The following is a 12,296-nucleotide window of genomic DNA, read 5'->3' as shown; positions in this document are numbered from 1 at the left end:
CTGCACAGAGTTCAGTGAGATGTGGATCAGGATTAGTCTTCATGAAATGCTTCAGTCAATTGCAGCACACAGGAAGTTGTTTTTTGGTACGAGTCTTCTCAAACAACAATCGTTCCTGACAGACTGTCTTAGGACCACAGTTACGCCTCTTACACAAGCAATGTGGGTTATTTTTCCACCTCATCTTTTGAGAAACCAAAAGCTCTGCAGTTTTCTAAATCATGGCTCCAACCAGGTACCCATAATAAGTCCTTTATGAAATTCTGAAGATCCTTTGTTTTCTTCCATTGTGATCAGCACTACTGACAATTATTGACCAGCAGCATTTTTAAATAGTTGCCTAGAACATATGGTGACACACATGACCAAGTATTTTGCATCTACGCGTTGAAATTTATGCATATCTGCATAAAGGTTTCTAATACAGTGACTGGTATGTGTATATTAATATTATTATTAACATATCACCGTGGGGGTGGCATGCAGTCATGCTCACCCAGCAATATATCCATCATACTGAACCTGCAATTCATTCACACATTCTGCTCATCCACTATATCCCCATGTAAAAATCTGTCCTCACTCTCATTTACCACACCCTTATACAACTTTTGAAAATGTTTTTGAAATCCATCATACTGAACCTTCAATTCATTCACACATTCTGCTCACCCACTATATCCCCATGTAAAAATCTGTCCCTCACTCTCGTTTACTGCATGTACCCTTATACGACTTTTGAAAATGATACATCTTTCAGACAACTGCCCTCCTATCTATCCATCTCAAATAAATCCATTCTACATTCCTCTACATTTGACTTATACAGTCGTAAAAATAATTGCTGCAATCTATCAAATAACTCAGCAAAGTCAATAAATATCACCATATGAGTCCATTCCTAATCCAATGCAACTATTACTGCTTAATAAGATGCAAGAAAATGTCTAATAAAAAAAAATGTTTTTAAATCATCATCATCACCACCAATTTCCTGATATGTGCCCTCACAGGATCTTCAGGCTACTATGACGGTACTATGTGATTAAGTTTACATTATGCTCAACACAATGTGCACCTTTAGTTCGTATATTTGCCTCTCTTTCTGGTCACTGAACAGTACTGTTCACACCAGCATGAAATACATTAGCAAAATAATCATTACAAAACTCCAATGCAAAAAAGTGCAGGGTTCACTTTGCCACCATCACATAATTATTCCTTCTATTCCTTGTTATACAGTGCAAGAACTTCTTTTTTTTTTTTTTTTTTTGGAATGGGCCAATCTCCTCTCATACTACACTTTTTCTTTCTTGATCATATTTGTCACTTTTCTAGTCTATGTTTTATACTCCTTAGATACATACATTCATCATTGTCTGTTATACCTGATCCAAAAATCTTTTTCACACTTAGTACCTAATTTTGTTGTTCATACATTTCACTCCATTGCATTCATTCACCAACTCCTAATATACAGCTGAACTTTTCCTGTCAGTGTCCTCAGCTATTTCCCTACTCTAACAACCTCTTTTACTCACAGCTCATCATCCCATGATATTGATGGAAGCCTTCCATAATCATCTATAGTGCTAGGATGTCTGGTTGCTTTTACCATAATCATCATCATCATGACTAATGGACTTTTATGTGATAGGATCATTTTTGGTGTATCTTCTGGAGCAGGGCCATATTCATTAGACTTTGAAATCTACCAAAAAGTAACATTTTTTTTTTTTTAGTATAAGGTTTTTCCACTGTCCTGATCTTTTCAATTTCTTTCCCATCCTTACACTTTTGAGAACCCTAAATGCTTCAACTGGAACAACATCCACCTTGAGCTGAATATTCTTCCTCACAATTTGAAGCATTTAAGTTTATTGTCAGTGCAGTCTTTGGTTTCATGTTCTTTACTGTCATATGAAGCACAGAGTGCCTGATGTGGACACAAAGGAAGAGCAGAAGTTGCACCCAAAAGTCTTGAAGAAGGAACAGAAGGCTCAACTATCATTCAAGCAGGAGGTAAGGCTTTTGACATTCGTCCCTTACAAAACTGCTTTGGATTTTAGATGATTTCCTGACTCTTGTTTTGATCTGTAGTCTATGTTGAGTGAGAAGCTAGAGTGTTACTTAAACCACTGAATATATGCTGATTTTTATCTTGGATTGTTTTGTCAGATTTTTAGTGCACCAGATAGAGGTTGGAATTTCGCAGTGGAGTCAGGAATGAAGATCCCATTTCAGTTACTTGTTTATTAGAGCAGAACTTGTATTGATGCAACAGAAATCCAAAGAGGTTATCCCAACTGGTACATTGTAGTGCTATATGGTACAAGATGGAGGTTGGTTGAGAGAAGGTCAATCTGTAGAAGTATAAAACAGATAAGATTAGGTTATGGTCAGAGTTGCAGAGAAGAAAGCAAAATTTCCTATTCCAGCTGGATAGGAAAGGGTACAGGATGTTGGAAGAATAAGGACAATTATCTGATATTCTAGGGGTGTGTGAATGATTTGTGCCAGATCATGATGAATAGCCTTCAAGTAAATTACTAAGGCAAACATACCTTTTACAAATCACAGATTTGTAAAAGGTATGTTTGCCTTAGTAATTTACATTTTATAATAGTAACACCAGGATTAGATAAGGGAAATGGCTATACCATGATACCTGAACTTTGCAAAGCCATTTGACAGAATACAGCATGAAAAATTATTAAAATATGTTGAAGCAAATAGAAATGGATATGAAGTTGCTGGAATGAATGGGAGAAGGGTTACAATCAGACACCATTAATGCAGATATACTTGAGGTTAGACAAGTGTTTCAATAGCTGATGCTAATTCCAAAAGTCTCTCAGACCTATAGTAAACTTCCATGCAGCACTGTTATCTTCTTCCATTTAATCTTGTGTGAAGGAATATCCAGAGCATGGTCTACCAGTCCTAACTTGCAATGCAGATGATCAGGAATGTAGCATTTATGTACTTCAAGGTCGATGTTAACAGATCTACTGGTCTATCTAAAGCATCAGCAGGTAGGGACAAGGAACTATACACTCAAGGATATGCAAGAGGCTTGGGTTACTCCAGGCCTCTTGTATATCCTGTAGTATATAAAACTAATCATTTTGCAGAATGGACAAAGGTTGCTAGCTGGATGTGTGGTTGTTTCAATGTGATGAATTGTTTCTAAGTGACATGGAGATTTGTAGAGAATATCTACCTTGTCAGATATATCCTGGATACAGGAAACAAGAATACTTTTCTATGATCTCGTGTGTTGGTTGTGGGAGAGTATAGGGAGCATGTAGTACTTTGTCTATTTAGAGGGATCACGATTAGTTGATAAAAAAACAAAAAAAAAAAGAAGTGATGCAAAGATACCCAAGTTCAGTGCCAAAAATTGTATCATTTGATCAAACAGACCTGGCTCTGTGTATGAGTGTTTTGAAAAAATTATATTGTTATAATGGATGATGGTGTGACCACTTATGTGAGTACTTTTCAGATCTGGAAAGTACTCACATAAGAAATCCACAGTATCTGTGGATTTCCTGTAAACAGAATGTTTTATTTCTTCTTATCACAATGTTTCCATTAAACATTCTGGTAAGAATCACTGCCAATTATCTTGCACTGATTTGTGATATATGGGCCAATATCTTATCTAATTTCAGAGTTGTATTTTATTATTATTATTAAAGTAACCTTCATGGAGTCAGTAGACTCATCATGAGAGGCTTGCTCAACCAGCAACATGTCTATCATATTTATTCCTTGCACTCTTCTTCTTCACCACATCATTATACAACTTCCAGGGATGGCCTCTCATTCTTCCCATCCACTCCTTTAATCATTTCTTCTATATTAATCTGGTAAAATCCTTTATCCAACTTGAAGGTCTCTGTCAAATCTTCTTTTTTTCCTCCCTCCTATCCACCAACTACAATCTACATAACTTCGACTGTTCTGCATAACTAAGTAAAACACTCCAGAGGCCTGATATCATTTTCGTCATTAATCTTTGAATCCTCTCTAGTGTTTCCAAATCACAATGAAAATTAGGCAACCAAATCTGAGGCACAATAGTCCATGTGCAGTCTGACCAATACCTTATACAAAGGCACTACTATCTCTTTATCCCTACATGTCAATGTACTTCTTATCATAGCAGCAATACAATGTGCAGTCTCTGCAAAAATTATAAATGTGCCCTCAAAACCTTGGTCTGTGTGTACCATCACCCCAAGTCCCCAATACAGTATGTAGGCTTATATCTCTGCTCCCCAAAGTGTGGTACCTTGCATTTATTAATATTAAAACTACAGCACTTACCTGTCCAAGCTAAAAGTCTATTCAATTTCCACCAACTACTTTATGTATTATCTATTCTCACGCCAGTCAATGTATTATCTCCACTAATGATACATTCTCAGAAAGTGATCACTCAGTAATTCAACTATTTCTTGTTCATGCAGCCTTCCTATAATCTGCATTCATTAAAGTTTTCTTTCCATATCCACCACTGCTCATTTTTTAATTTGCCATGTAGTGCAAAGACATCTTCGATTTCCTTCTGATTATGAAAGGAAATTAGTTTGATCAAATAATTTCCTCTCGTAATCCACTCTATCTTCCTTACAAGCCCACAACACACAATGAATGATCAGAAAAGAAACTGACTACCAAAATGAAAGGGAAGATGGCAGACCTAAGGTAATTTTCTAGGTAAACATTTATGCCAGATCTAATCAGGTGTCCTGGAAATGTTGGGTGAGTTTCTCTAAACCTTCCCATGGCTGTAACCAAAGATAGGCATTGACTAAATATGTTGTGAATCAAGAGTAGCATAATCCATACTGGCAATTGGTAATTAACTAGCAGCAGGTCTCCAAGTGGTAAAGAAGATGGCTGTCAATAATTTTCTCCATTATTTTCAAAAGAACACGGGATGACGACAATGGGATGACAGTTCAGTGGATTGCTTTTATCTTCCATTTTTGGGACAGATTTTAAAAATGATATATTTTAAAAAGATTAAATGAATTAATCTTGAAGGCTACCTGCACACTTAATCTAATAATACAACTGGTGTATTTTAATTTATATGATAATGGATTTTCTCAAAAAGAGATGGAATGGCTCAATATACTGAGCCATTCCATTTTTTTTTCTGAGAAAATCCTGAGAAGTGAAGATGTAATTATATCATTTTTAACAAACTCAAACACTGAACAAGAGACTATAGCAATGATTCTCAGGTCCACAATGAAGAAAAGATTTTCTTGTTGGAATAAAAAACATACCAAAACAATAACTATTCAACACCATTTGAAAGCTGCAGTTTCTCTTCTGGTCTGGATGTCACTTTTCATCAGCATCTTTGTTTAGTTTCTAATCCCAGATTCATTCAATTATGGAATCCTGCTCAACAGCTGGGTGGATGAATGGAATGCTTGTTTTTGGTCATTACAAATATTCTTAAATTAAATGAAGTAAAAATCTCCCTATCCAAATTTGAGACACAGGTTCCATAGGGCTGAGCACACCATTGGTTAACCTCTGATGTGAAAGTTAAACCAGCATGTGATCAGTGAAGATAGCAGCGTGCATGGTAAGCACACGGCATCTCAATAAATTTATGGAAAGATATAATAAGCACAGGGGAAAGCTTGAGTGAAACTTCACAATGAATTCTGGGAATGCATGAGGATTGAATAGTAATAATAATGATGATAATTTCTCCCTTAAGCATGATAAGAATTTTTCGCCCAAATGAAATATTTAGTAATATTTAACTAGCTTAAGACATCCATTTTCAGGCACTATCTTTTTCATAGTTTATGCAATAATTAAGGTAAGAAAATACAGCTTATTAATTTATATATGTTCAGCATTATCTTGTTTTAAGATGTATGCTTGCAAGCATCTATTCTATATTTAGTACTGCAGTACATTCTTTTGACATATATTGACAATTGTTGATTAATATTTTTAAAATAGACCTCCCACAATGAGTCTATGGACTCAATGTGGGAGGTCCATTTTAGGAGAATTGGGAGGTGCCTGTATATATATAATAAAAAATTCATGAATATTGTGAAATACTAAATATAGAAAATAATGAAATTAAATAAGAGTAAGTTTAAAAACATTTAATTTTCCAATGGAACTTTGAAAACAATTAATTTTCTTATCTTTACAACTTTACTTTTCATATTAAATGAAAGATGCATTCTCGAAAGGAAGGCACAATAATCAAATTGCACTGTACAGCTTTAATAAGCCTTTTATTATATTTAATACAATTTACATAAACACTTAAGAAAAACAGAAATACTGAATGAAACATATATTTCTCTGTACTTTTATTATGACCTGCAGTTCATTCTTCTCCTGTTGCCCTCTGGAATAACCTTCACATTTTTAGAGCATGCAATCCACTGATCTTCAAACCCAATGTTAAGTTATTTTTTTACTTTCTTTCTCCATTTTCTGCCCATTCAACTAAACATATAGGGTGAACAATCCCGTGTTTATAATCATATTAAAAACAAAAATACAAAATGCCTTACCAACCATGGGTTAAAACTTAAATGGACCTAACTGCATTTACTAATGGCATTTCAAGCAACAATATACATGGTATGATAGGATATAGTTCACTAGTTGTTAGTTTAAAAATTATTTCAACTAGAAAAAATAAATGTGATGCAAAAGCCATGTATTTTGTCAGTACTCTAATGATATTATAAAGAAATTTTTCTAAGAAAGGAGCTACAAAAGCAAGTGTCTGTGATCATTGTGGCAGTGATAAAGACTAAGACATACTTGCAGAATATCACAAAACAATTGCTATTACAGTTTTATTTATATATTTATTATTATTATTTTCCTGACCTCCATTGTCACAAGACTCAATGCCAGACAGCACAAATCTATCATACCACTCCTTAAACTCATCCACCATTTGCACTTTTACCACTCCTCTCAGGCAATGCATAATATTTATATTAAAAACAATATATATATATATATATATAATTTTGTAAACTGGTGTAAAAGTTTTTTTTTTTTATTTCCTAAACTTTCTGGAAAGAAACTGCACCTGTGCTGATTCACATTTCATGTAATGCACCAGTGGCATTAACTGCCATACAACAAAAGCCTGTCTTTGCAAATGCAAGCTTTTGTACCATGTCGCAAAAGACTGCAATGCAAAGGAGGGATGTGTTAGTAAATCCAATGAAGGAGCACTCCAAGCTTAAGTCCTGAAGAAAAGGGGGGGGGGGGGGGAATCATGGTTATGCTACTGCATGCATATAAAGAAGTATGGCTTTCAAATTTACATTCATAATTCTAAACGACCACCAGTATGGATTCCATCGCTGCCGATCAACAGGAGATTTGCTCACATGTCACCCACCTCTGGACAAATGCCATGAGAAGTGTGACGAATCACAAGTGGTTGCATAGGCATTTGATCAGATCTGGCCCAAGGGCTTACTAAACAAGATGCCATCATTTGGTCTTTCTCAAGACTTCTGTAGTTGAATTGCCATCTTTCTGTCTGGAAGCACACTATGTGTGGTGGTGGATGGTTCCTTATCCTCTCACCATTCAACTAATGCCAGGGTTCCACAAGGTTCTGTTCTCTCACCAACCATCTTCCTGCTATATATCAATGACCTACTTCAGCTGACCTCCAACCCAATACACAATTTTGCAGATGACAACACATTGCACTCCTCCCTTTAATTTGATTAATCATACTCTACACAACTCACCTCAACCTACAGTGCAACAACCACCATCACCCTCAATTCTAATCTCCAAGCCATCCTCAAAAAGGATTCAGATAACCTAGTCAATTTCAATGCTAATAAAACCCAGTACTGTTTTATTTGTCATAAAAAAAGAACCATTTTTCCCAGCATCATTTCTGACAACACCCAAATTTCCAGACAATTTGAGATTTCTCTTCTTGGAATTACTCTGACATCAAGCCTCTCCTGGCATAAACAAATCACAACCACTGCATCCTCAGCTTCTAAAAAACTAGGATTTCTTTCACTCAAGACATTACTTCACCCTTGAACAGCTGTTAATTAACATTATACAAATCTGCCCAGTTATTGAATACTGCTCTCACATATGGGGTGGGACCCCCAAAAGCTCCCTCAAAATGCTTGACGCAATACAGAGGAGAACAATTAGACTTATTAATGATCCATCTCTTACCAACTCACTTCCCCCCATTTTCACACAGAGGATTGGTCTCTGCAATATGTGTATTCTACAAATATTTCCATGGAAAATGTTCATCTGAAATAGCATTGGTAATTCCCCCACTTAGTACTAAGCTCATTGGAACACATGCAGCTGCTGCTCAACATCCCTTCACAGTGCACCTTGAAACCCACAGAACAATAGTTTCTTTTCCTCCTCCTTCATCCCTGCAACTGCTGTACTGTGGAAGTCTCCCCCCCCCCACGTTGTGTTCCCATTGTGGAATACAATATACAGTCATTTAAATCAAATGTGAACAAGTACCTCCTTTCCCAATCCACTACCCATACACGGTACTAATGTACTAGAGGGTGATCAACCAACTTCTCGTGTATGAACTCAACATTAAAAAATAATAATAAAATAAAAAATAATTTTACTCGCAGTTCCCTGCAAGAATATTTGTTTGCTAAGGAAGGAGATAAGAGGTAATTCAACAGTTTTAATATACTGAAAATTCATTAACCATTCATGAGTCATGTGCTGGCCTGGTTGGCTGAGTGGTTAGCATATCCGCTATCCATCCAAAAGGTTTGAGTTCGAATCCTGCTGTGGGCATGGATGTTTTTGGTTGTCTGTGAAAATACTAGGGGTGGTGGTCGGCGGTAGATGCCGTTGGTGTAGATGAAGGTAGTTGCAGGTGGTGGATGGTGGAGATGGAGAGTTGTAGAGTAGGTGCCATCCCTCGATGAGTCTTTAGATTCCCTGGAGGTGTTACATAATAATAATAATGTTGAAAAGTGTCAAACATTATTGTATAAAATATGGTAGTATTTAAATTATTATTAGACAAACGGCCATGAAATCACAGAGCTTATTTCAGGAGGTTTACCTGCCAGTATGATAATCACAGTGTTGCTTATATTCATTTCTCTCTCTCTCTCTCTTTTTCTTAACCCCCCCCCCCACATACACTTACCACTTCCATTGACAATATTCACTACAGCAAGGGTGCAAATTCTGAATTATGGAGCAAAGAAATTGGTCCTGTGAAAAGATAACTCATACAGCAATCTTTGAGATGCTTGATTTATCTGGGTATAGAGAGAATGTGTTTTACCTTTAGTTTTCAAAGGTGTGCCTATACAGTACTGTTTTTTTTCTATCAATCACACATTGAGACATTTCAAGACCTTACTGTGACAGTGTTGTGTGTGAGGGAAAGTGATTTGAGAGAGAAAAGAATGTGTTAATGGATTTCTTGAAAAGTTGGTAGTTCTATTCATTTGGAGATACAAAGGCTGAATTAATTCAGAAGTCACATTTTCCATATGCAAGTAACAAAAGGGCATCATCTTATTATCTTTCTGCTTATCTTCCTGGATCTGTCTCCCACCGATGAGACCTCAATAGCAGTCAAAAGTGGTCTGGGTACTGAGCCTTCCCATAATGGCAATACTGATGTAAAGTCGAAAGCATCTACATTAGTGGCAAAAATTGTGGAAACCTTTTGGAAAAAGTGTATTTCTGAGGTTTGATGGCTCATAACACCACTTTTTTTTTTGGAGTAATACCATAAAATTTTATATCAATGGAAAGATGATTTAATCATGAATGTAATGCAATAACTTTTATGACGGATTTTTTATTAGAACAGCAGTTATAAAGAAGAAAAGTAAAACGCATAGAAAAAAATTAGATGTACATAAATTCTCACAATGTGAGTTAATACTTAGTTGGGTAATCTTTAGCATTAATTACGGCCTTACAACGCCTTCCCATGGTGTGAACCAAGTTTTTTAGATCTGCAGCTATTATAATGTGAAACCAAGATTGAATTATTGCTTCTATTAATTGGGTTTTATTGGTGGGTTGCTTCTGACTAACAAGTTTCTTTAGTCAGCTCCATAGATTTTCGATTGGGGTTAAGGTCTGGGCTATTCCCAGGCCATTCTAGCAGTGGACTATGATTATCTTGAAACCACTTTTTGCACACAGCAGCAACATGATATGGAGCTGAATCCTGTTGAAATATAAATGCTTCATTATCTTGGAAAAGATCATATGCAGAAGGCTTCAGTTTGGGCTCAAATATTTCATTTATGTATTTTGGGGCATTTATATTCCCATTAATCACACAAATTTTGCCCACACCTTTTGATGTCATACAACCTCAGATCATAACACTAAGTGGATGTTTCACAGTAGGTGTAATGCAATCAGGATGCAAATCTTCTCTGATTCTTCTCCTTATGTATTTTATGCCATCACTACCAAACAGGGAGATTTTGGTCTCATCACTCCAAATAACACTGTCCCATTGTTTCGCTGTCCAGTTTTAGCCCAGTTTAATATTTTTAGCCTTTGTTTGAGAGATAAAATGGATTTTTTTGTGAAATTATAGCATTTTGACTAAATTCCTGCAGTCTGTGCCGAACAGTCCTTACACTCAACTTCACATTGTATTGCACCACACCACACCCTTCTGTCACGTAGGCACAGTCTCTCAATTCTTCTATCATCACTTGCTGTTGTGCACCTTTTCCTGCATTCACCAGTCTGGTTTTGTAGTGAATGAGTCTCCTTGTACCTCTTCAAAAATTTAGAAATGGAACCTTTGGTTAAGTTTCCACCAATTTTTCTTCTAATTTCTTCATAACTGTAGCCTTGTTCACTTAATATTACTATTTTACATCGCTTTCTGGGTAACCAGTCAACTCTTTGCACCATTTCTGTAAAATTATTACATTTTACAAGCTCACTAAATGAAAGAACACCAAAAAAAACAACCAACTTGTTAGCAATCGCATAACACACTGACAAATGTCCTCCTCTCAGCTCCAATACATGACATCAATAACTGTATCCTACTGCGACCTGATTGGCTCATTGCCAAAACAAGATGACACCTGATTGGCTCTCTAAACACTCATACTCATTGGCTACATTCAAATGAAGGAAAGCTACTGCATATCAACCTAAGCAAGTTGTGCTTCTTTTTTCTGGTTATTTAGCTATAACTTTTCATAGAATACAGATAACTGAACAAATTTTGTTGCCTTACATTCTTGATTAAATTATCTTTACATTGATATATAATTTTATGGTATTACACCATACAAAAGTGATGTTATGAGCCATCAAACCTCAAAAATACACTTTTTCCAAAAGGTTTCCACAATTTTGGCTACTAGTGTATATACAAGTCGCCTGTTTGTGAAGATACTTCATGTGTAAACTTTGTTTGCTTATGCTTAGATAAAGGGAAAACAAGAACATAATTTCTTGTCAGGTATAATTTACATGCAGGTTCTTTGAACGTCTCGTTGATTGACTCCCTTACTATCTTTTATTCCATGGTGTTAAGTTTTCTGGGTCTTCACATGCATATTCTCTGCTGAGATGGTATTCATAGATTTCCACTGGCTGATTTAGATGAAGCAGCATTTTCCAATATAACTTAACAAACCTGGCTATCTTTAAAATTGAGCAAAAAAAAAAAATCACAACATTTTTGTTGCTTTTTGTTCACTTAAAAAGAACAAGGTTTAAATAAACAGATATGATATAAAAAGAATGTAATTTCCAGTTAAAAAAAAACAAAAGTATTATGAAATGACATTTTTACTTACCCAAGCTATATAATGGTACTGATAGGATGGCAAAAGTGACACCTTAGTTTCATACTCTCGGTGTAGAATACCACATGTGAGAAAATGTGATATGGAATAAAATGTGAGGTGTGTTTCGTTGGTATAGTTGCGTATATTACTGTCTTTTCCCTCTGAGTGCATACGTTGTTGTTACTGACTTTTATGAATTCAATGAAGAAAATCATAAGAGCAATTAGGGTGTTTGTATATTTATTTGACTTCAATGACTAAATGGTCAGGTTAGCTCACTAGAGCCACAGACGAGAGGTGCTTGCTTCTAGATGCTCACGCTTCTGGATGCTCACACTGCTGGTATTAGCTTTAGTGATATGTTTTGTTTGCTTTTATGTGCACCAAAATGTGCACACCTAGAAGCAAACATATCTGGCCTGCAGCCTCGAAAGTGACCCTGAC

The 12,296-nt window shown here is 35.8% G+C and overlaps 1 protein-coding gene across 3 annotated transcripts in view; it reads right to left on the bottom strand.

Annotated features, from left to right (window-relative positions):
* The window catches only part of c12.2 (von Willebrand factor A domain-containing protein c12.2), a 550,347-nt gene that overhangs the window by 535,365 nt on the left and 2,686 nt on the right, over positions 1-12,296 (bottom strand). The gene's annotated exons all lie outside the window — the stretch shown is intronic.

Source organism: Typopeltis vanoorti, chromosome 19 (assembly GCF_054136105.1).
Source record: "Typopeltis vanoorti isolate ZY-2024b chromosome 19, IOZ_Tvanoo_1.0, whole genome shotgun sequence".
In the NCBI taxonomy this organism is placed as follows: Eukaryota; Metazoa; Arthropoda; class Arachnida; order Uropygi; family Thelyphonidae; genus Typopeltis; species Typopeltis vanoorti.
The sequence above is the reverse complement of the archived record's forward strand: the minus strand, read 5'-3'. Positions and strand labels throughout refer to the sequence as shown.